The sequence below is a fragment of the Anomaloglossus baeobatrachus genome, chromosome 5 (assembly GCF_048569485.1).
Source record: "Anomaloglossus baeobatrachus isolate aAnoBae1 chromosome 5, aAnoBae1.hap1, whole genome shotgun sequence".
In the NCBI taxonomy this organism is placed as follows: domain Eukaryota; kingdom Metazoa; phylum Chordata; class Amphibia; order Anura; family Aromobatidae; genus Anomaloglossus; species Anomaloglossus baeobatrachus.
Window position 1 is genome coordinate 312,214,137 of NC_134357.1, and position 22,060 is coordinate 312,236,196.

At 40.0% G+C, this 22,060-nt stretch overlaps 1 protein-coding gene across 1 annotated transcript in view; it reads right to left on the reverse strand.

The window, feature by feature from the left end:
- The window catches only part of ANKFN1 (ankyrin repeat and fibronectin type III domain containing 1), a 985,620-nt gene extending 968,845 nt beyond the window's left edge, over positions 1–16,775 (reverse strand). Inside the window, exons 1-2 of the mRNA XM_075347517.1 lie at positions 16,651–16,775; positions 16,298–16,416 (exon numbers count right to left, since the gene is read on the reverse strand). The gene's annotated coding sequence lies outside the window, so the exon portion shown is untranslated. The remainder of the gene's footprint in view (positions 1–16,297; positions 16,417–16,650) is intronic.
- Between the last annotated feature and the right edge of the window lie 5,285 nt (positions 16,776–22,060).

Sequence of the window (22,060 nt, forward strand, 5' to 3'; positions counted from 1 at the left end):
TCACAGTGATCGTGTAATATTTAGGAAGGAAGAAATTTCATGAACTAACTTATTGATATATTGCATTGGTAACATCCTATTACATTACCAGGCTTAAATTTAGTGAGCTCTTTAAAGCGACTTAATGGCTATGCTCTTGATTTTACATACCTGTGACAATGGAACTGAAGGAAAAACCTAAATTCAATGATTAAAAAATGATTCCCAATACTTTGTCCATCTAGAATGTCTCTCTCTCTCTCTTTCTCTCTCGCCATCTATTTATTTATCCTTTATCCATCTATCATCTCTTATCTGTCTGTTACTTATATGTCCTAACTCAGGCGCTGGCTCTTGGTTCCTTTCTCATGGTCGTGCTGTGCAAGTCCATGTTGGGCTACTGTGGTAATCTGGCAATCTCCATTCACATCACCATCCGAGATATTTGCGGTCTGAGTATTCAGTAACCATAGCATTCAGTTAATACAGGTACTTCAGAAATGTGCCTTACCGTCAATTTAATGCCTGCTTTACACGCTTCAATAAATCTTTCAATCCATCGTCGGGGTCAAGTTGTAAGTGACGCACATCCGGCATCGTTCGTGACGTATTTGCATGTGACACCTACGTGCGATCAAGATTGAACGCAAATACGGTGATCGCATACACGTCGTTTATTCCTCATACATTGGACATTTTGTTGCACGAACCTAGTCAATTGAAACGTTTGACATCCCTCATACGATTTTGATGTCTGAGGCTATGTGCGAAGGTGTGCGCTCTGCACCGCAGCTTAAAAAAGGTCCGCTTCAGAGCGCAGCTGAAAAGCTGCGTTCTGAAGCACCTCACAATGTCTGTCATTCACTAATCTCTGTCAGTCGGTCACTATCTCTGTCCCTCTCTCTCTGTCCATGTCAGTCTATCCCTCTTACCCCCTCTCTCATACTCACTGATCCCCGATCTCTGGCGCGGCGCCTGACATGATTAATCTAGGAGTTATTGGCAGCTATGGGCTGCCAATAACTCCCTATTACCCCGATTTGCCAACGCACCAGGGCAAATCGGGAAGAGCCGAGTACAGTCCCAGAACTGTCGCATCTAATGTATGTGGCAATTCTGGGCGGCTGCTGACTGATATTGTTAGGCTGGGGGGCTCCCCATACCGTGGAGCTCCTCATCCTGAGAATACCAGCCTTCAGCCGTATGGCTTTATCTGGCTGGTTTTAAAATTGGGGGGAACCGCACGCCGTTTTTTTTAATTATTTAATTATTTATTTCACTGCACAGTATAGACACGCCCACCGGCTGCTGTGATTGGTTGCAGTGAGACACCTGTCACTCAGAGTGGGGGCGTGTCTCACTGCAACCAATCATAGGCGCCGGTGGGTGGGGAAAGCAGGGAATACGAGATTGTTTAATGGGCGGCAGGCTTTTTCAAAATAGTAAAAGCCGCCGGAGCAGTGTGAATGCCGTGCAGCGCCGCGCCGAGGATCGGGGATCGGTGAGTATATGAGAGAGGGCTGCTCAATTCAGTCACTCAGGGGATTAGCGGTCACCGGTGAGTCCTTCACTGGTGACCGCTAATCAGGGCGCGACACAGACAGAGCCGCAGCATGACAATGAAGTCGGGTGAAGTTAACCCGAGTTCATTCTGATCGTGCGGCTCTTTCTGTGTCTGCTGTCATCTGCCATTCAGCTCTGCTACATGGCTGTCTGTGTCTGCTGTCATCTGCCATTCACCTCTGCTACATGGCTGTCTGTGTGTGCTGTTAGCGGCCATTCAGCTCTGCTACATGGCTGTCTGTGTGTGCTGTTAGCGGCCATGTAGCAGAGCTGAATGGCAGATGACATAGTAAAAACGCATCCCTACACATTACACACGCTTGGCAAGTCAATAAATAAAAAAAAAAAAAAAAAAAAAAAAAGGTGTCCAATGCATACGTCACAGAACACATGATCTAAAGGATCGCACACAAAATTGCTCAATTTAACATAGACTACTAACGCACGTGTGACAGCAAATGAACGACCTACGTGCAATCTCATTCAATCGCATATGCGACCTGGGCGTGTCACATCGCATACGAGATCGCACACCTAATTGTAAGGTGTAAAGCTGGCGTAAGTCAGTTGCTTAATCGTCTCTCTTTATTAAATTTCTACTTCTTTATCAGGTATCTAAATTTATTTCCTTGCTCACACTTGAAGTTCACCATTTTCTGTAAGAATAAGAAACTCTTCTCTGCTAATACTGGATAGTGTTCACACAACTCTGCTGTAAGTGTGTATTCTTCTCTTCAAGCAAGTATCCTGTTAGCGTGATCATACATGAATGTCTTGGTCCCCACTGATTCACATGCTATCTGGTAAGTTCTTTTCTGCTGTGCGTTGGCCTTTGGTGTGTGTTGCTCACCCACCTGGCGAGCCCTTAAAAGGAACCTGTCAGGTCCCCTATACTCTTCAACTCAATAACGTTGAGGGCTGTATGCCAAAATTCCCTGCCTAACCAGCCCAGTATAATTCATTAATATGATTATTTAAAAAATCTACTTATAAAGCTTGCTGTCCTTATGGTATTTAGGCCTGTGACTAGTCACAGGGATGTTAGTTCCCCTGACTAGTCAGCCCTTTTTCCATGTTATCACGCCCCTGAGGATGTGATAACTTGATTTCCACAAGCTGGCGTCACCGCCATCTCCCACAAATCTTGTGCATGTGCCTGCTCATTTCGACTGTGTCAGTATGCCTTTGAAGTCGGGTGTATGCTTCATGGCTTCATTTGGCACGTTGTGCATGACCAGATGTTCAAGAAACAGCTCATGTAAATGTCTTTTGAACTTCTGGTTATGTGCAGTGTGCCTAATGAAGCGTACACCCAGCTTCTAAGGCGCACTTACACGGTCGAAACGAGCTGCCCGCATGCGTGAGATTTCCAGGAGCTGACAGTTAATGTAATTCATGTTGCCACATTCACAGGGGTGTAATAACATGGAAAATAACATGGAAAAATGGTTGACTAATCATGGAAACTGATGCCCCTTGGACTAGTCATAGGCCTATTTAGCAAATAGAGGGGTTTATAAGTGTTTTGTTCAAACATTCATATTAGTGAATAGCGTTATACAGAGCTGATTAGGGAGGGAATTTGGGCATACAGGTTAAAATGCTACTGGGTTGGTGGGCATAGGGGACATGACAGGTTCCCTTTAATAATATCTACATCTATCTGTATTTTTCTCCTCCATCTTTCCTGCTTGATAAATCTAATGTACATAATCAATTTCTCATCTCTTTCCACATAGTGTCAGCCTCTTCACTATCAGATTACTAATACAAGCAGGGATAAAGCAGTGTTTCTACTGAGTATGATGGTCTACCACTGAAGATGGACCAAAGTTCCAGTCACAGGAGAAACAGTATGGGGCACCATGTGCAACGCGACATACTATTCTAATTGAAGTTTATTACAAATACACTTCCTTTCACACATTGAGAAATACTGTCAGTCCAGTTAAGTGGGTGGGGAGAAGCCAGCAGAGACATGCCTCTTGGACTTGTCATCTCGCAGGAGCTGGTCTTTGATGTTTGCTGACCATGTTTCGGACAGCATGAATCAGCCGATAGGTTTCCTTGTAGTCACCTCCTTACACAAGATACTGAAATAAGAACTAAAGGAGTCACATTTGTATAAAGCAATATTTTAGGAATTTGTTATAATGCTGTAGTGGTATTGTTGCAGAACTACTACAATTGCAAATATGTACAAATCTACTAAGATTTGACAGAAATACAATATAGCTTGTTTCCAATTATTTCATGTGCGCCCCAAAAGGTGACCTTCTGTGGTCACAATTATCGAGTCTCCTGCATAAAAATATTGTTTTAAGATAAAACATGACTAAAACAGCCTGTGATATTGTTATAAAGTTCATTTACAACCAAGGCAAAGTCTGTATTCATAATAAGCCTGCAAAACAGAGAAAAGCACAACTATTTTTCTTTAAAATATACAATATACCTTATTATTGTACTTTTAATTATATTGAAAATTTATATAGACAAAAATAAGAAATCATTCAGGAAAAATCTTCCCTACCCCTAAAGACAGAAAGGCTACTCCAAATCTAGAGCGATATGGGGCAGAAAATATCTACCGATATCCAATAAAATACAGAACTCAGGTAAGTTCAGTACCTCCAATCAATGGTCAACACATAACTGGGAAATAAACTGTACATGCTTTTTAATCAATAGATCAAAATTCCAGCAATTTATAAAACATGCGTACCTATAGTAATAATAACCCATACAGTGCCCATAAAAAAAAAAACTACCAAGTTAAGTAGAACTCAATTTGTTTTTCAAAATTCTCCAATATTAAGAGTATATGCAAAGAACCGGGTATATAATGATTTTGATATAGTTGATCAATAAAGAGGAGAAACATCAAATTCCATATATTTAACCACAAATCAAGGCCAGACAAAGAAACAAAATCTGATGCTAAAGATATATATATATATATATATATATATATATATATATGTATATATATATATATATATATATATATATATATATATATGTATATATATATATATATATATATATATATATATATATATATATATATATATATATACATATATATATAAATTTAAATATCTCTCATAGTTTACGCTGTGACATCACAGCAGATAAAAGGAAAATAATCCCCTCGACGTGTGTTTCGCTGTCCAGCAGCTTTGTCAGGAGGCAATATTTTACAAATTATTGGAATGTATCACAGCAGGATGTCATTTCTGGTGCACCCCAGCTGTGTTAGTGTTCAGCCTAAGGAAAAGCACTAAGTGTCCACTGAAATAATCTCATGCTGCACACACAGTGCGGGTCATTATCACAGAGACATGTGCTTTTATATTTGAACTTCTACATTTAGTTTGTATGTTCTTCATGTGAATATTTTGATGAAAATTAATTTGTGAACCAGAATGTGGCCAGGCACTGACTTATATGAAGGAAATATGTATCCAAAGCTGTAATATGTATTGATATTGTAATAACAGCAGGAAATACTTCATTAAAGCACCAACACTTTTATTGTTTTATTTTTCAGAGTTGGAAACGTGTTTTAAATATAAACCCCCTGATCCTCGTCATATATTCACCTTCCAGTGGCTTTACCTTTTATCGCATTGTTTCTTAGCGCCATTTCCAGGTACTTTACTCGGCTCGTCCAAGGCCCTGATGGTGGTGGCATGCTGAGTAATAAAGGGGCTAATACCAGCTTTGTATTCTAAGCTGGTACTAAGCCTGAAATTCATGGTGTCACACCAAATTAGACATGGCCACCATGAATTTCTTATAAACAGTAAAAAAAAAACACAACACATATACATTTTTTTTTTACTAGAAATAAAACAAAAACAACATTTAGAGACTCCATATTTATTATAAAAAAATCCTTAGTCCAATGTAGTCCACAGGGAGAGCAAAGTCAGCTCTGCTTCATCGCTCTGTACAGACAAGCGTCTTTACAGAGCAAGAAGCAGGCTGACAGTGAGGGTATAATTCCACTTGCGTATGACTCCTGTGAGTCTTAAAGCCACTTTACACGCAACGACATCGCTAACGAGATGTCGTTGGGGTCACGGAATTCGTGACGCACATCCGGCCTCGTTAGCGATGTCATTGCGTGTGAAACGCAGGAACGACCATTAACGATCAAAAATAGTGACCACATCATTGATCGTTGACACGACGTTCTAATCTCAAATATCGTTGCTACTGCAGGTACGATGTTGTTCGTCGTTCCTGTGGCAGCACACAATGCTTTGTGTGACACCGCAGGAACGAGGAACATTACCGTCCCTGCGGCCGCTGGCAATGAGGAAGGGAGGAGGTGGGCGGGATGTTACGGCCGCTTATCTCCGCCCCTCCGCTTCAATTTGGCGGCCGCTTAGTGACTCCGCTGTGACAAAGCACGGACCTCCCCCTTAGAAAGGAGGCAGTTCGCCGGCAACAGCAACGTCGCTTTGCAGGTAAGTATGTGTGACGGCTGTTAGCAATGTTGTGCGCCACGGGCAGCAAATTGCCCATGACGCACAACCGACGGGGGAGGGGGCTTTCACCAGCGACATCACTAGCGATGTCGCTGTGTGTAAAGTGCCCTTTAGACTCCTTCTTAGACTCTCTTGTGCTTGTGCCATATGCTTGGAAGGTGGCTGACGTAGTACTGATATTTAAAAAAGGTAAAAAGGTGGATCCAAGCAACTACCGTCCAGTAAGCCTGACATCAGTGATCTGCATAGTTTTTGAGAGCATTTTAAGAGATGGCATGCAAAAATATATATTGCAAAGAATAATATAATAACGAGCAACCAGCAAGGATTCATCAAAGATAAGTTGTGTCTAACCAATATGTTGGGGTTCTATGAGGGGGTAAGTGCAAATCTGGATTTTAGTAATGCAGCTGATGTGATTTATATGAACTTTACAAAGGCATTTGATACTGTACCACATAACAGGCTTATACGGTAGCTCCAGAAGTAGGGGCTCAGGTAAATTATGTGCAGATGAGTAAGGAATTGGCTAAAAGATAGGAAACATAGTCGTCATAAAAGATCTTAAAATTGCTGTTAGGTGAAGGAACCCTTCAAATGTGAGAGATCTGAAGCATCTTGCAAAAGAAGCATAGTCCATGTAAATGGGACATATTTGTACATAATAGAGCTGAGCAGATCCGAACTGTAAAAGTCCAGATCCGCATGGCTGGGGTCTGAGAGTACTAGCTCCCAGCCAGCTTTATCATGGCTGGGTATCAAAATTAGAGGGGAACGCACATCATTTTTTTGTTAATTATTTATTTAAATTAAAAAAAAAAAAAAAGCCGCATCACCGACACAGCCGCGCACACTTCTGAAAGGAACGTGCATGTGTTTCTAGGTACATGCACGCTCATGCTCAGAAATCGCAGACTGTGCCGGATGATGTCATGTCAGACTTGTACAAGTCTGACAGCGCATCACCGGCACAGCCACACACACTTCTGACAGGAGCGTACATGTGTTTCTGAAAGACATGCAGGTTTACCATACTGGCCTGCAGACACTTGCACTGCTTTCCCCGCCCACCGGCCGTCCTGACGTCTGTGATTGGTAGCAGTCAGCTGACACGCTTCCACTCCTGGTGGGGGCACGTCTAGCTGCAACGAATTACATGCGCCAGTGGGTAGGCAAAACAATGAACATTAAATTGTCAGCTCCGGAAAGGAAAAGCTTGACCAGGAAGGAGTTTCCTGCGATGACACAGTCTCCGGTAAGTACACCGTGCGTGCTTCTACCCCCCTGTACCCTCCACAAATGTTTTTAATCTACGGATTGTCGTCCCCATAGACTTTTATGGGCACCGGAATCTGGAGCGGACCTGGATTTTATGTTCAATCCTCAGGGATCCGCTGGTTGTGGATTTTGGCGAATTCGATCAGCCCTATACATAATATGGATATATAAAGTGGTGTGAAAAAGTGTTTGCCCCCTTGCTTATTTCTTATTATTTTGCATGTTTGTCACACTTAAATGTTTCAGATCACCAAACAAATTTAAATATTGGACAAACATAACATAAGTAAACACAAAATGCAGTTTATAAATGAATGTCTTTATTATTAAGGGAAAAAGAAATCCAAACCTACAGGGCCCTGTGTGAAAAAGTGATTGCCTCCTAAACCTAAGGGGCACTTTGCACACTACGACATCGCAGGTGCGATGTCGGTGGGGTCATGTCGAAAGTGACGCACTTCCAGCGTCATACTCGACATCGTAGTGAGTAAATCCTAGATGATACGATTAATGAGCGCAAAATCGTCGTAATCGCATCATCGGTGTAGTGTCTGGGAATTCCATAATTACGTGACTGCGACAGGTACGATGTTGTTCCTCGTTCCTGCGGCAGCACACATCGCTGTGTGTATATCCGCAGGAGCGAGGAACATCTTCTACCTGCGTCCTGCAGCTCACGCCGGCTATGCGGAATGACAGAGGTGGGCGGGATGTTTACATCCTGCTCATCTCCGCCCCTCTGCTTCTATTGGCCGCCTGCCGTGTGACATTGCTATGACGCCGCACGACCCGCCCCCTTAATAAGGAGGCATGTTGCCGGCCAGATCGACGTCGCAAGGCAGGTGAGTCCATGTGAAGCTGCCGTAGCGATAATGTTCGCTATGGCTGCTATCACAAGATATCGCTGCTGCGACGGGGGTGGGGACTATGTGCTCAGCATCGCAAGCATCGGCTTGCGATGTCGTTGTGTGCAAAGTGACCCTAACATCTGGCTAACCACCCTTATTAGCAACAATGCAATGAAGCATTTGCAATAGCAGACAATGCATCTTTTACAACACTCTAGAGGAAGTTTGGCCCACTTATCTTTGGAGATTTAGAGTAATTCAGCCATACTGGAAGGTTTCCGAGAATGAACCATCTTTTTAAGGTCATGACACAGCATCTCAATCGGATTAAGGTCAGGACATTGACTAGGCCACTCGAAAATCTTAATTTTGTTTTCCTTAAGCCATTCAGAGGTGGACTTGCTGGTGGGTTTTGCGTCAGTGTTCTGCTGCATAACCCATGTACGCTTCAGCCGGACAGTGTCCGGACAGGACATGGTTGCATTTACAGCAAATCTTCCAGCCCCTGATCATCACACTACCATTACCATATTTTACTAGACAGATGGCCGGAGAGTGTCCTTTAGCAATTTTTGGTAGACCGCAATATTCATGGTTCCATTTACAGCAAATCTTCCAGCCCCAGATCATCACACTACCACCACCATAATTTACTACTTGTAGGTTATTCCTTTTCTGAAAGGCTGTGTTACTTCTATGCCAGATGAAATGGGACATACACCTTCCACAAAGTTCAATATTTGTCTCATCAGTCCACAGAGTATTCTCGCAAAAGTCTTAGTGATCTTAAACATGTTTCCCTGCAAAACTGAGTCAAGCCTTTATGTTCTTTTTGCACAGCAGTGGTTTTCGTCTTTGAATTCTGCCAAGCAGGCCATTTTTGCCTGGTCTTTTTGATATGGTGGAATCATGATCACTAAGTTTAATTGAAGCAAGTGAGGTTTGCATTTCTTTGGATGTTGCAGTGGGGTCTTTTGTGTTGAGTTGTCGCTGCGCTCTTGACGTAATTTTGGCTTGCCAGCCACTCCTGGGAAGGTTCACCAATGTTCCATATTTTGCCATGTGTGGATAATGGCTCTCACTGTGGTATGCTGGAGTCCCAAACCTTTGGAAATGGCTTTGTAACCTTTTCCAGACTAATAGATCTTAATTACTTTGTTTTTCATTTGTTCCTAAATTATTTTGGATCGTAGCATGATGTCTAGCTTTTGAAGATCATTTGGTCTACTTCACTTTGTCAGTAAAGTCCTATTTAAGTGATTTCTTGATTGAGAACAGGTGTGGCATTAATCATGCCTGGATGTGGCTAGGAAAATTGAACTCAGCTTCTAAAAGATGTGATAAACCACAGTTAATTTATGTTTTAACGGTAGAAAAATCACTTTTTCACACGGGGCCCTGTAGGTTTGGATTTCTTTGTCCCTTAATAATAAAACCTTCATTTATAAACTGCATTTTATTTGTGTTATCTTTTGATCTGAAACATTTAGGTATGACAAACATGCAAAAGAATAAGAAATCAGGATGGGGACAAACACTTTTTCACAGCAATGTGTATATATATATATATATATATATATATATATATATATTACAGTACAGACCAAAACTTTGGACACACCTTTTCATTCAAAGAGTTTTCTTTATTTTCATGACTCTGAAATTTGTAGATTCACATTGAAGGCATCAAAACTATGAATTAACACGTGTGGAATGAAATACTTAACAAAAAAGTGTGAAACAACTGAAAATATGTCTTATATTCTGGGTTCTTTAAGGTAGCCATCTTTTGTTTTGATTACTGCTTTGCACACTTTTAGCATTCTCTTGATGTGCTTCAAGAGGTAGTCACCGGACATGGTCTTCCAACAGTCTTGAAGGAGTTCCCAGAGATGCTTAGCACTTGTTGGACCTTTGGCTTTCACTCTGCGGTCCAGCTCACCCCAAACCATCTCGATTGGGTTCAGGTCTAATGACTGTGAAGGCCATGTCATTTGGTGTAGCACCCCATCACTCTCCTTCTTAGTCAAATAGCGCTTACACAGCCTGGAGGTGTGTTTGGGGTCATTCTCCTGTTGAAAAATAAATGATGATCCAACTAAATGCAAACCGGATGGAATAGCATGCCGCTGCAAGATGCTGTTGTAGGCATGCTGGTTCTGTATGCCTTCAATTTTGAATAAATCCCCAACTGTGTCACCAGCAAATCAACCCCACACCATCACACCTCCTCCTCCATGCTTCACGGTGGGAACCAGGCATGTAGAGTCCATCCGTTCACTTTTTCTGCGTCGCGCAAATACAAAGTGGTTGGATCCAAAGATCTCAAATTTGGACTCATCAGACCAAAGCACAGATTTCCACAGGTCTAATGTCCATCCCTTGTGTTCTTTAGCCCAAACAAGTCTCTTCTGCTTGTTACCTGTCCTTAGCAGTGGTTTTCTAGCAGCTATTTTACCATGAAGGCCTGCTGCACAAAGTCTCCTCTTATCAGTTGTTCTAGAGATGTGTCTGCTGCTAGAACTCTGTGTGGCATTGACCTGGTCTCTAATCTGAGCTGCTGTTAACCTGCGATTTCTGAGGCTGATGACTTGGATAAACTTATCCTCCACAGCAGAGGTGACTCTTGGTCTTCCTTTCCTGGGGTGGTCCTCATGTGAGACAATTTCTTTGTAGCATTTGATGTGCACTTGGGGACACTTTCAAAGTTTTCCCAATTTTTCGGACTGACTGACCTTCATTTCTTAAAGTAATGATGGCCACTCGTTTTTCTTTACTTAGCTGCTTTTTTCTTGCCATAATACAAGTTCTAACAGTCTATTCAGTAGGACTATCAGCTGTGTATCCACCAGACTTCTGCACAACACAACTGATGATTCCAACCCCATTTATAAGGCAAGAAATTCCACTTATTAAATCTGACAGGGCACACCTGTGAAGTGAAAACCATTTCCGGTGACTACCTCTTGAAGCTCATCAAGAGAATGCCAAGAGTGTGCAAAGCAGTAATCAAAGCAAAAGATGGCTACTTTGAAGAACCTAGAATATAAGACATATTTTCAGTTGTTTCACACTTTTTTTGTTAAGTATTTCTTTCCACATGTGTTAATTCATAATTTTGATGCCTTCAATGTGAATCTACAATTTTTAGAGTCATAAAAATAAAGAAAACTCTTTGAATGAGAATATGTCTCCAAACTTTTGGTCTGTACTGTATATATATTTAGAGAGAGAGAGAGAGCAAGAGAGACATAGAGAGTATAGATAGATAGATATATAGATAGATAGATAGATAGATAGATAGATGTCCATCTCAGGGGCTGGAGGGGTGGTAGACTAAATGAAGCCATGTGCTAGAATTTGCACTTTAGCCATCTCAGGCCTTAGCCAGGATGGGAGAAGTCATCTCCGACACCTGACAATCCACACACCCCCATTGCATCACAATTTTCAGCCAATGATAAGGAGCAATGAATCTTAGCACAAACCCCTTATATAAGCTGATCACACTTCTTGTGGAGTCCCTTGGCCAGGACCAGCATGAAGCATGACCAACACATGGCTTAGTATCATGTCCCCTGTAGTTTACCTGTAACTCTAATATATCCCTGTAGCTTACATTCTCCATCTAAGGGAAATTGTTAGTGCTGTAATGGTGTAAGTGTTTTACCCAACATGAGTGGTATATTATTTGGGTAATTGTGGGTTTTAATGTTGTATTATTGAAAGTACTATTTACTGGTGTTTTCCTGTATTGCATTTGTGTATAATTTAGTACATGCATTTCATAATGATTCATATACTATGTATTGACATGTGCTAGTATTATGTTGTGAAATAAGTGTAGTCTTGTTAGGGAATAAACTTGTTATATTTTATTATTATAACAAATTGACGTGAGTCTGCGCGTGTTTGGAATACACAAGTTAGTGATAAAGCAGTAGTAACAGAAAAAAATACCCTTTGGAATATATCATAGTGGAAGAATATCCTTCTGTGGGATTTATATAAATAGTAAATAACTTACTCCCCTTTTTACAGTCCAACATTCCAGTTGAGAGGTGTAAAGCTGGGTTCACACATAGCGACAGCGACAACGACATCGCTGTTACGTCACCATTTTCTGTGACATAGCAGCGACCTTGTAGTCGCTGTTATGATCGCTGCTTAGCTGTCAAACACAGCGACGCAGCAGCGATCATAACGTCGCTACATGTGCAGAGAGCAGGGAGCCGCGCACACTGCTTAGCGCTGGCTCCTTGCTCTCCTAGCTACAGTACACATAGGGTTAATTACCCGATGTGTACTGCAGCTACATGTGCACAGAGCAGGATCCGGCACTAGCAGCAAGAGCGGCGGAGGCTGGTAACGAAGGTAAATATCGGGTAACCAGGGAAAGGTCTTCCCTTGGTTACCCGATGTTTACAGTGGTTACAGCTCGGGAGAGCGATAACGAAAAAATGAAGCAGGACATTCAGCAACGAGCAACGACCTCACAGCAGGGGCCAGCTCGTTGCTGGATGTCACACACAGCGACAGCGATGGGACGTCGCTGCAACGTCACAGAAAATGGTGACGTAGCAGCGACGTCGTTGTCATCGTCGCTGTGTGTGACACCACCTTAAGAAGCGATTGATTGCAGTTATTTATTCCAAAGGGTGTGCAACCAAATAATATGTTGAGGATGGTAACAATTTTATCCTGCCCATTTTTGGAGTCTTGCATGAAATTTTGTCCAATTTGCTTTTTTACCTATATTTTTGAGTTGTTCCAATACACACACAGGAAATAAACATGTTTGCTAAAAAAATTTTGGGGAGAAATACTTCTTGACCAATTTCAAGGGTGCCAACACTTTTGGCCATGACTGTATATATAACCAACCACTGCAACGAGTAACTGGCTACAACACTGAGCCTCTCTAACCAATTATCGTCTGCAGCGGTCACATGGCTGTATGGGGTGGAAGTGTTTGAATTGAAGGAGTAAAGCCCCCATGATATTTAGCAACTTACCAGTGATCCCAAAAATGATGCAACCTGATAAGGATTGCTGGTAAGTCGCTCAGAGGTCGCTGTTGAGATATCATACAGTCAGACCTTACAAACGACTCAGTAACGATACAGGTCGCAGTAGCGACCTGTATAACGATCTCTGCTGTCATTGGGACCCTGTCACACAGTGTCAAACATAGTGATGCGTCCTGCCTAGCAGGACATTGCCTTTGAAGAAAATGGTCCAGGACATTCAACAACGACTGGCAACCTCACAGCAGGGGCCAGGTCGTTGCTGGATGTCCCACATAGCGAGATCGCTAGCGAGATCGCGGTTGCGTCACAAACCCATGACTCAGCAGCGATGTCGCTAGCGATGTCGCTTAGTGAGACGTGGCCTTTAGGGATTTGTAAGATAGATGTACATACAGTAGATATTTTATTTATTACATTCTATTTGTTGTTGTTTTTTACAACAGTCTAAGCTTTTATTCTGGCTCCATAACCTCTCTATTCAGATATAAAACTGTTTACTTATTGTATAATGGGATATACTTGAATGTTTGCAGCATAAAAATATAGAAGGGCGATTGCAGAAATGGAACAGCTGGTGCATCTATTCTGCCCCATAGTATGTCCTTTCTTTTTAGCGTACAACAGATGTACAGTATGTATATCTGAAGCACGTATAAGTTCACTTTGGTTCTAATACTCGCCCAATGAAACAAGTGTAGCTTTTTAGTTCAAAATAAAGTTGTGTAAGTGATTTATCAAGTGAAATGCAACTTACATTTACTCCGCAAAAAATAAATAGAAATGCAATACAAAAGTTACACAACATTGTAAATTGCATTCCACAGATTATAATATTGGCACAGCAGAGCCAAACACACACACACAAACACACATGTGCACACATACACACACATACATACATACATACATACACACATACATACAAGCACATTAACTCACTCACACACATGTACACATACACAAGCACATTAACTCACATACATATGCGCATATACATACACATGAACACACATACAAACGCATTAACTCAAATACAAACACACACAATAACACACATACACAAACACACACATTACCTCACATACAAACACACACACACAAGCACGCTAACTCATACACAAACACACACATTAACTCACATACACACATTTAAACACACACACAAGCGCATTAACTCACATACACGTACATTCACATACAAACACATTAACTCAAATACAAACACACACATTAACACACGTACACAAAGACACACATTAACTCACATACAAACACACACAGACAAGCACATTAACTCACATATACATGCATACATACATACACATGCACACAAATACAAACACATTAACTCAAGTACAAACATACACAGACATTAACACACATACACAAACACACACATTACCTCACATACAAACACACACACACAAGTATATTAACTTACATGCACAAACACACACATTAACTCACATACACGTGCACTCATATACACATTAACTCAAATACGAACACACACACATACGTACATACACGAATGTGTATGTACGCATTTGTGTATGTGTGTGTTTGTATGTGAATTAATGTGTTTAACACAATACATCCATACATGCACAAACATACAAACACATTAACTCACATACACAGACGCGAAGAAACACACATATAAAACACACATTAACTCACATACAAGCATCCCTACAGGACAATACTGTTGAGTATGTTGAAAATGCAAAATGTGTGTGTTTTCTAGATTTTCAAGAGGTGTCCTCTTATAACCCTTAAAGGATTTATGAGCTATGAATAATAATTCAATTACTTATTCATTGCCATAAACTTTAATCTTCATTTTTTTATGAATAATAGATATATACATGATTATATCTGGATCACACAAATCCACAATCACCAAAAGTGGCAATTCTTGTACTATATTTGATAAATAATCCTAAGTGGTTTTCCCCTACATAAGTAGAATATCAATGTAGCTTAAAAGAGTGATAAAACCCATGGCTCATCAAACTACAACTCCCAGAATGCTCTGACACCCATGATCAGTCACAGCATTCTGGTAGTTATTGTTTGTCAACAGCTTGGGATCCACTGATTGGAGACCACCGGTCTAAACTTATGAATGTATATAGAAGTATAAAGCATAGTTAAGCTCAATATATAAAATTCAACTTTATTTTTTTCATTCATTGTAATGTAGAAGCATAGTGAATTACTACAGAGCTAATTTAATTAAATAGCTACTGATTAATTTATACACTTAAAGGGTCTGCGGCTTATACATGAGGGACTGCACACAATGTCATCTCACCTGCCTCCTGCGGCTTTGACCTGTTCTGTTCCAATGGGTTGAAAATCATCTTTTGTTTTACATGGGTTTTTAGACATAATGATTATATTATTAAGGAAGTGTGCCTGCTGAGTAACTATCTATCTATCTATCTATCTATCTATATATATATATATATATATATATATATATATATAGATATACAGTATTTGTGTGTGTGTGTGTATATATATATATATATATATATATATATATATATATATATTTATATATTTTCTATTTATGCATTGTCTGTTTTCTGGTGTTTATTTTTACATGATGGTAAGGTATACATTCATATGATTAGATAAATAAAATATATATTTATATATATATATGGATATATATATATATATATATATATATATATATATATATATATATATATATATATATATATATAAAAAAAAGAAATATATATATATATAAATATATATATATATATATATATATATATATATATATATATATATATATATATATATATATCAGTTTGTCTACTGACCCCTTTAATTGTCATTTTGGGAGGTTGACAGCTTTAATACTGGGGAGGACAATGAAGCTTAGTATTATTGATTATGATAATTTGGGGACGCGCAGGAACACACATTTATATCTTCAAAATATATTTTGTATTTGTTTACTATTTATCTATTTACTTATTATCTTACAGCGTTACAATGTAAACCTGATACATAGACAAAGTATTGGTATAAGTTGTTTGGTAAATAGAGAAAAAAAACCCAGATGTGTATTAGTACTCACCAAATTACACTGTGCAGTGGGAAAGTGGCTGCAGGTGATGCTCCAAAGACTTCATTCAATAAGTCACTCAGGCTTCAAGCTTGTTCTTCTCCAGAAAATATTACCTTGATTCTTCTATGCTGTATTGATATTTAAGAGAAAGACAGCTTAGTTCCCAAAATTTCAGGCAAATCAGCATCACTCATAATGCTCTGCATCCCTGCATCTCAATGGAGAGGCAACCTGTTAGCAGCACAGAGTAGTAGGGCTGCTGCTGGCAACCTCTGCTGAGACAATTGGCCAGCTCACTCAAGATGCAGCAGAGAGCAAGATAAGAAGCATAGTGGCAAAATGTACGAGTGCCATGCTCTTACTATAGTGATGCAGACATTTCCAGGTATTACAGGCGATGAATAGTAGAATAGAACTAATCCCAGCAATGATGTCCAGCTATGCATGGTGCAGGTTTAAGCTCTATTCATGTCTTCAGTGTCAAGCTGCTCTTACAACTGCTCCTTGCCATCATAGCAACACAGACAGCAACCATATAGATAGCTATGGGACATCTGCAAGATCATTTGAAAGCATTGACTGTGATTGCACGATAGAAACACAAAAGGAAGGAGCTGTACTGTTGTGCTGGAGCACATGATGCGTGCTACAAAACAGGTCTTATGTAAGCGCAGTCTTCATATATGATATATATGTAAATTGATGAAACAAACACTGGGCTGAGGCATCAGAACTGGATGAGCAACAGCGAGTAATTAGTAGTTAATTGGTCTGATTATGCGTTAAAATATCTTTAGGCCAGGCTCACACATTCCCCAAAGGAAACCTTTATCTGTATTATTTTTCATGTATGCATTTCTTTCTAGTTATCTCATGTAACAAATCTGCAACTTTAAGGTGTCATGTGAAGTCAACCTAAAGTACCTCCATTCTACTGGTGGACAAAGATGGGAGAGGGCCCCTGTGCAAGAACAGTATATGGGTCCATTTCAGTCGAAAAACTCATCAAAATGCACAATTTTACCTGTTTTGGAGGTGATATTGGCCCCATGACCTCAAGGGCCCCCTTGCAGCCGTATAGGCTGCACCAATGATATAGCCACCTCTGCTCCATTAATTTTATATTTAAGCCTGGCAGGTCCAGCAATATCATGCAAGGTCATCTGACCATCTAGAATGTATTGGGATCTCTCACCAGATACATAATGTTGGGGGGACAGAAGGATCAGTTATCTTGAATTTAAACCCCTGACACTTTTATTTCTACGGGAGATGAGATGCTGCCAGACAAATGGCCAACTGAGCGTTCATGATAGCTGTTCAGCCAACAAAGGCTTACCCAGACGTCCATGCACATCGTTCTGATGTGCACAGGCCGGCCGTGGGCCTCCCAATTCTAACATAGCTGCCTCACAGGCATACATAAAGCTGTTGAGTTAAGGTCAGGAGACCCGCGGCCAGGCTGTGCACATCAGTCCGAGATCAGAGCGATGTGCACAGACATCCGAATAACCCCTAAGCTGTCTCTTAGAGCTCGTTACAGAGCCATTTTATAGCTCCTTTGATGAGCAATGTTATTCTAGTGTTGAGATTCGATTCCTTTAGAAAAGGAGAACGCTTTATTTTAAAGTTTGCTACATCATCTCTTAAAGGGTTTCACAAGATTAGAAAAACATCACTGCTCTCTAAACAGTTCTTATCTCACGCAGCTGTATGTAGCATTTCACCTCAGCTGCAATCATTTTAATCTGTGCGGAACTGTTCTAGAAAAGCAGCCATATTCGGTGAATCCTGTACAAATTGATATCTCACCTTGCATGCATGCTATGATACAGTAGATCTAAAATACAAATAACAGATCACAGAGTTCCATAGTGTACACTGTTTTAACCAGAAGGTAAAATGTCAACAGATATTGTTCTCACCTGATGGTATTGAGCAGCAATTGCACAATACCATTGTAATCCTTGATAAGTGGTAAAAAAATCACTGCTGTGAAGCCAGCTCAATTGAACTTCTGCATCCCATATGTCAAAAGTAGAGGAAAACCAGAAATAGTCTTATGGAGGGGCTGAAGGTGACAATTTGGTGTTAAAATGCGTAGTATGAAATAAAGAATCTTTGTTGATATTTCTGGCTTTTGAGTATTATACTTATATGTTTGGTTTTCCTTTACTATACTATAGTAGATGGCTTTACAAAAATGTAAACCTTCAGTACCTCTTTGTTAATTTTCCCTTCCATTGGCTATCAGTAATGTACACTTAGGTTCAGAAATATTTGAGCAGTCATACATATTTTGACATATTAGCTGTTTACCAAAACATATTCAATATACAGTTATACAATCAATACAGGCTTAAAGTGTAGACTTGTAACTTTAATTTAAGGATATTCCCATCCTAATTGAAGCAAGGGTTAAGGTATAACAGCTCTTTTATATGTAGCTGCCATTTTTTTCAAGGGACCAAAAGTATTTGAACAATTATATCAACATCTCTTTAATGTGCTGCATGAGCTATTCCCTTATTAATCCATCATCATTTAACCAGGTAAAAGGTCTGGAGCTGATTCTAGTTGAGGTATTTGCACTTAGAAGCTGTGTGCTGTGAACCCACAACATGAGGCCAAAGGAACTCTCAGTGGAAGAGAAACAGACCATCTTTAGGTATTCACATCCTAATTGAAGTAAGGATTTAGAGATTACAACTCTTTAATATGTAGCTGCTATTTTTTTCAAGGAGTCAAAAGTAATTAAACAATTATCTCAAAATCTCTTTAATGGACTTCATGTGCTTTTCTCTTGTTAATCCATCATTTAAGCAGGTAAAAGATTTGGAGTGGATTAAAGGTGTGGTATTTGTATTTGGAAGCTGTGAACCCACAATATGTGGCCAAAAGAGCTCTCAATGGAAGAGAAACATTCCATTGAGAGAGATAGCAGAAATGTTAGAAGTGGCCAAATCAACAGTTTGGTATATTCTGCTAAAAAGAGCAAACTAGTGGGCTTGGGAGTTATAAAAGGCCAGGATGTCTACAGAAGACAACAATGATCGCTGGAAAGACCAGATTAGACTTTGCCAAAAAACATCTAAAGTTCAGGATCCAAAGCACAACCCATCCTCTGTAAAACATGGTGGAGCCAGTGTGATGGCTGCGCATGCATGGCTTTCAATAGCATTGGATCACTAGGGGTTACTGATGATGTGACTGAAGACAGAAGCAGTGGGATGAATTCTCACATGCACAGGGCGATACTTTCTGCTCAGATTTAACCAAATGCAGAAAGGTTGATTGGATGGAGTTTCACAGTACAGATGGACAATGACCCAAATTATACTGTGAAAGCAACCCAGGAGTTTTTAAGACAAAACAGTGGAATATTCTGCAATGGCTGAATCAATCACTAGATCTCAACCCCATCAAACATGAACTTCGCATGCTTAAGAAAAATGTAAGGCAGAAAGACCCACAAACAAGCAACAACTGAAGTCAGCTGTGGTAAAGGCCGGCAACGCATCAGAAAGGAGGAAACCCAGTGTTTGGTGACATCCATGGCTTCCAGACTTCAGACAATCATTGTCTGCAAAGGATTCCCTACAATGTATTAAAAATTAACATTTGAGTTATGGAAAAGTTAATTCGTCCAATTACTTTTGAACTCCTGAACTCAGGAGACCTTGAACAAATATGGTTGGAATTGCTAAATGTTTCACAGGATAATTTGGCTCAACCCCTTTAAAAAAGTCTTAAAATCTACACTTCAATTGCATCTCCATTGTTTCATTTTAACCCCTTTATAAGCCGTGTAGGCTGGGTGGTCTCTTTTAGGATACAGCGAAGTCACAAACGGCAAATAAATGACTGCAACTCTACATCAACCAAATAAAGTATTTTATTACAATTTGGATATGAACCTAATCAAAACAGGGGAAAACGCTCAGGGAAAATCTACAGACACCCAGCGAAGAGGCTGAGACCCTTGTGCTACACAGCATAGCGTCTTACAATATGTGTCAACTACAATATATATACTATGCGTTACCTACAGGCGAGACTGGATAGTCTAACTGCCAACTACCTATTTAAACCCTTGAACATGAAACAAATGGATGTGTGTAAAATACAAGTCTCCCACAGTACAGCACAACAGCTTACAAACTTAGGATAAATTTACTCTAACCCCCAAGTGACTATTCCCCTGCCCCAGATTAATGGAGGATCCTTCCCAAGATTCACCAAACAACTTACTATATGCAACGGCTACTTAGCGAAGAGAATGAAAACTTAAATAACATGTATATTGTTCAACACAAGCTTCCTCCTGGATGAGCTCAATTATGGCCTAAAGTCCGTGATAGGCCTTAGTATCACCTCGGTGTATGTGAGGTTATTGTAGTCCACACAGAATTTTCAATGGCGAAGAGTTAGGTGATGTAGTCATGGAAACGGTGATCCCAAATGATGATTTTGCTGTAACTGCAGCCTGACGGGGTTACTATGCCTATCTAAACTCTCTACAGGCCCTGACTGTATATACATCTAAATACAATATCCCCATTTATGTGACACAAATATATACGTCTAAAGCATGCTTGTGAGGTGATACAGGGGCTTGCCATGCACACTTTTAACCAGGTACAAATTTCTGGCCATGAACAATGGGAGCTGTTTCACCATCTCACACCTTCATGACATCTGCCGTACATATATGGTGCATGTTGGAAGTGGTTGTATGGAGCAGGCTCATTGCATGAGCCCGCCCCATACTCAACAGGTAATGGCTATGTGTTACAGCCAAGACTTGCTGCTAACAATTGCAGGTGTCATGGAGACCTGCTTGCAATTGTTAATCTTTTACATCCCACTATCAAGCTCTGACAGCAGGATTTAACACTCACTATATTCAGCTCTCGTCGGCGCACCCGTGACATAATCGCTGGTCACCAATGGGTTACTTTGACAGCAGGCTTCTGCTGAAGCCCTCCCTAGGTGCTTGTCATAGCAGAGATCCTTGAAACTCCGCTTGTTGCCAGGCTTCAGAAGAGACTGTGGTTTTTACTATATAAAGCAATGCTATAGGATTGCTGTATATAACACAAGCAATCGCAGGATATAGCATTAAAACCAGTCGAAAATAAAAAAAAGTGAAAAAATGAAAAAAAAGCTTAAAAGTTCAAATCACACCCCCTTTTTGCACCACAAAAATAAAGATAATAGACTACACATGAGCCATTGTTGAGTTCAGAAATGTCTGATCTATCAAAATGTAAAAATTGTTAAAATGATCGGAAAACAATGTAAACAAAAACAATTCAAGAACGCGAAAATTAAATTTTTTAAGTCACTGTAGTACCACAAAAAATGCTGTAACAAGCGATGAAAACATCACATCTATCCTAACATGGTATCAATAAAACATTGTCTCACCCTGCAAAGAATCACAGCTCTATCCACTAAAAAATTAAAACTTTATGGGTCTTGGAGAATAGTGACAAAACCCACAACATTTTTTTTTTTTTTGAAAATCTCAGATTTTTTTCACCACTGAAATAATTAAAACATTGGACATGTTTGGTATTGCCATAATCATACTGATAAGCAAAATCATATTGTGTGGTCATTTATATCACAAAATGTACACTTTTAAAACAATTCCCCAAAAAACATGTGAGGATCTACAGATTCTCTACATATGGAATTTTCTTTCCCATTTTTACAGTATGCTATGTGGAAAAATGAATGGCATTATTCAAAAGTACATCTCGTCCC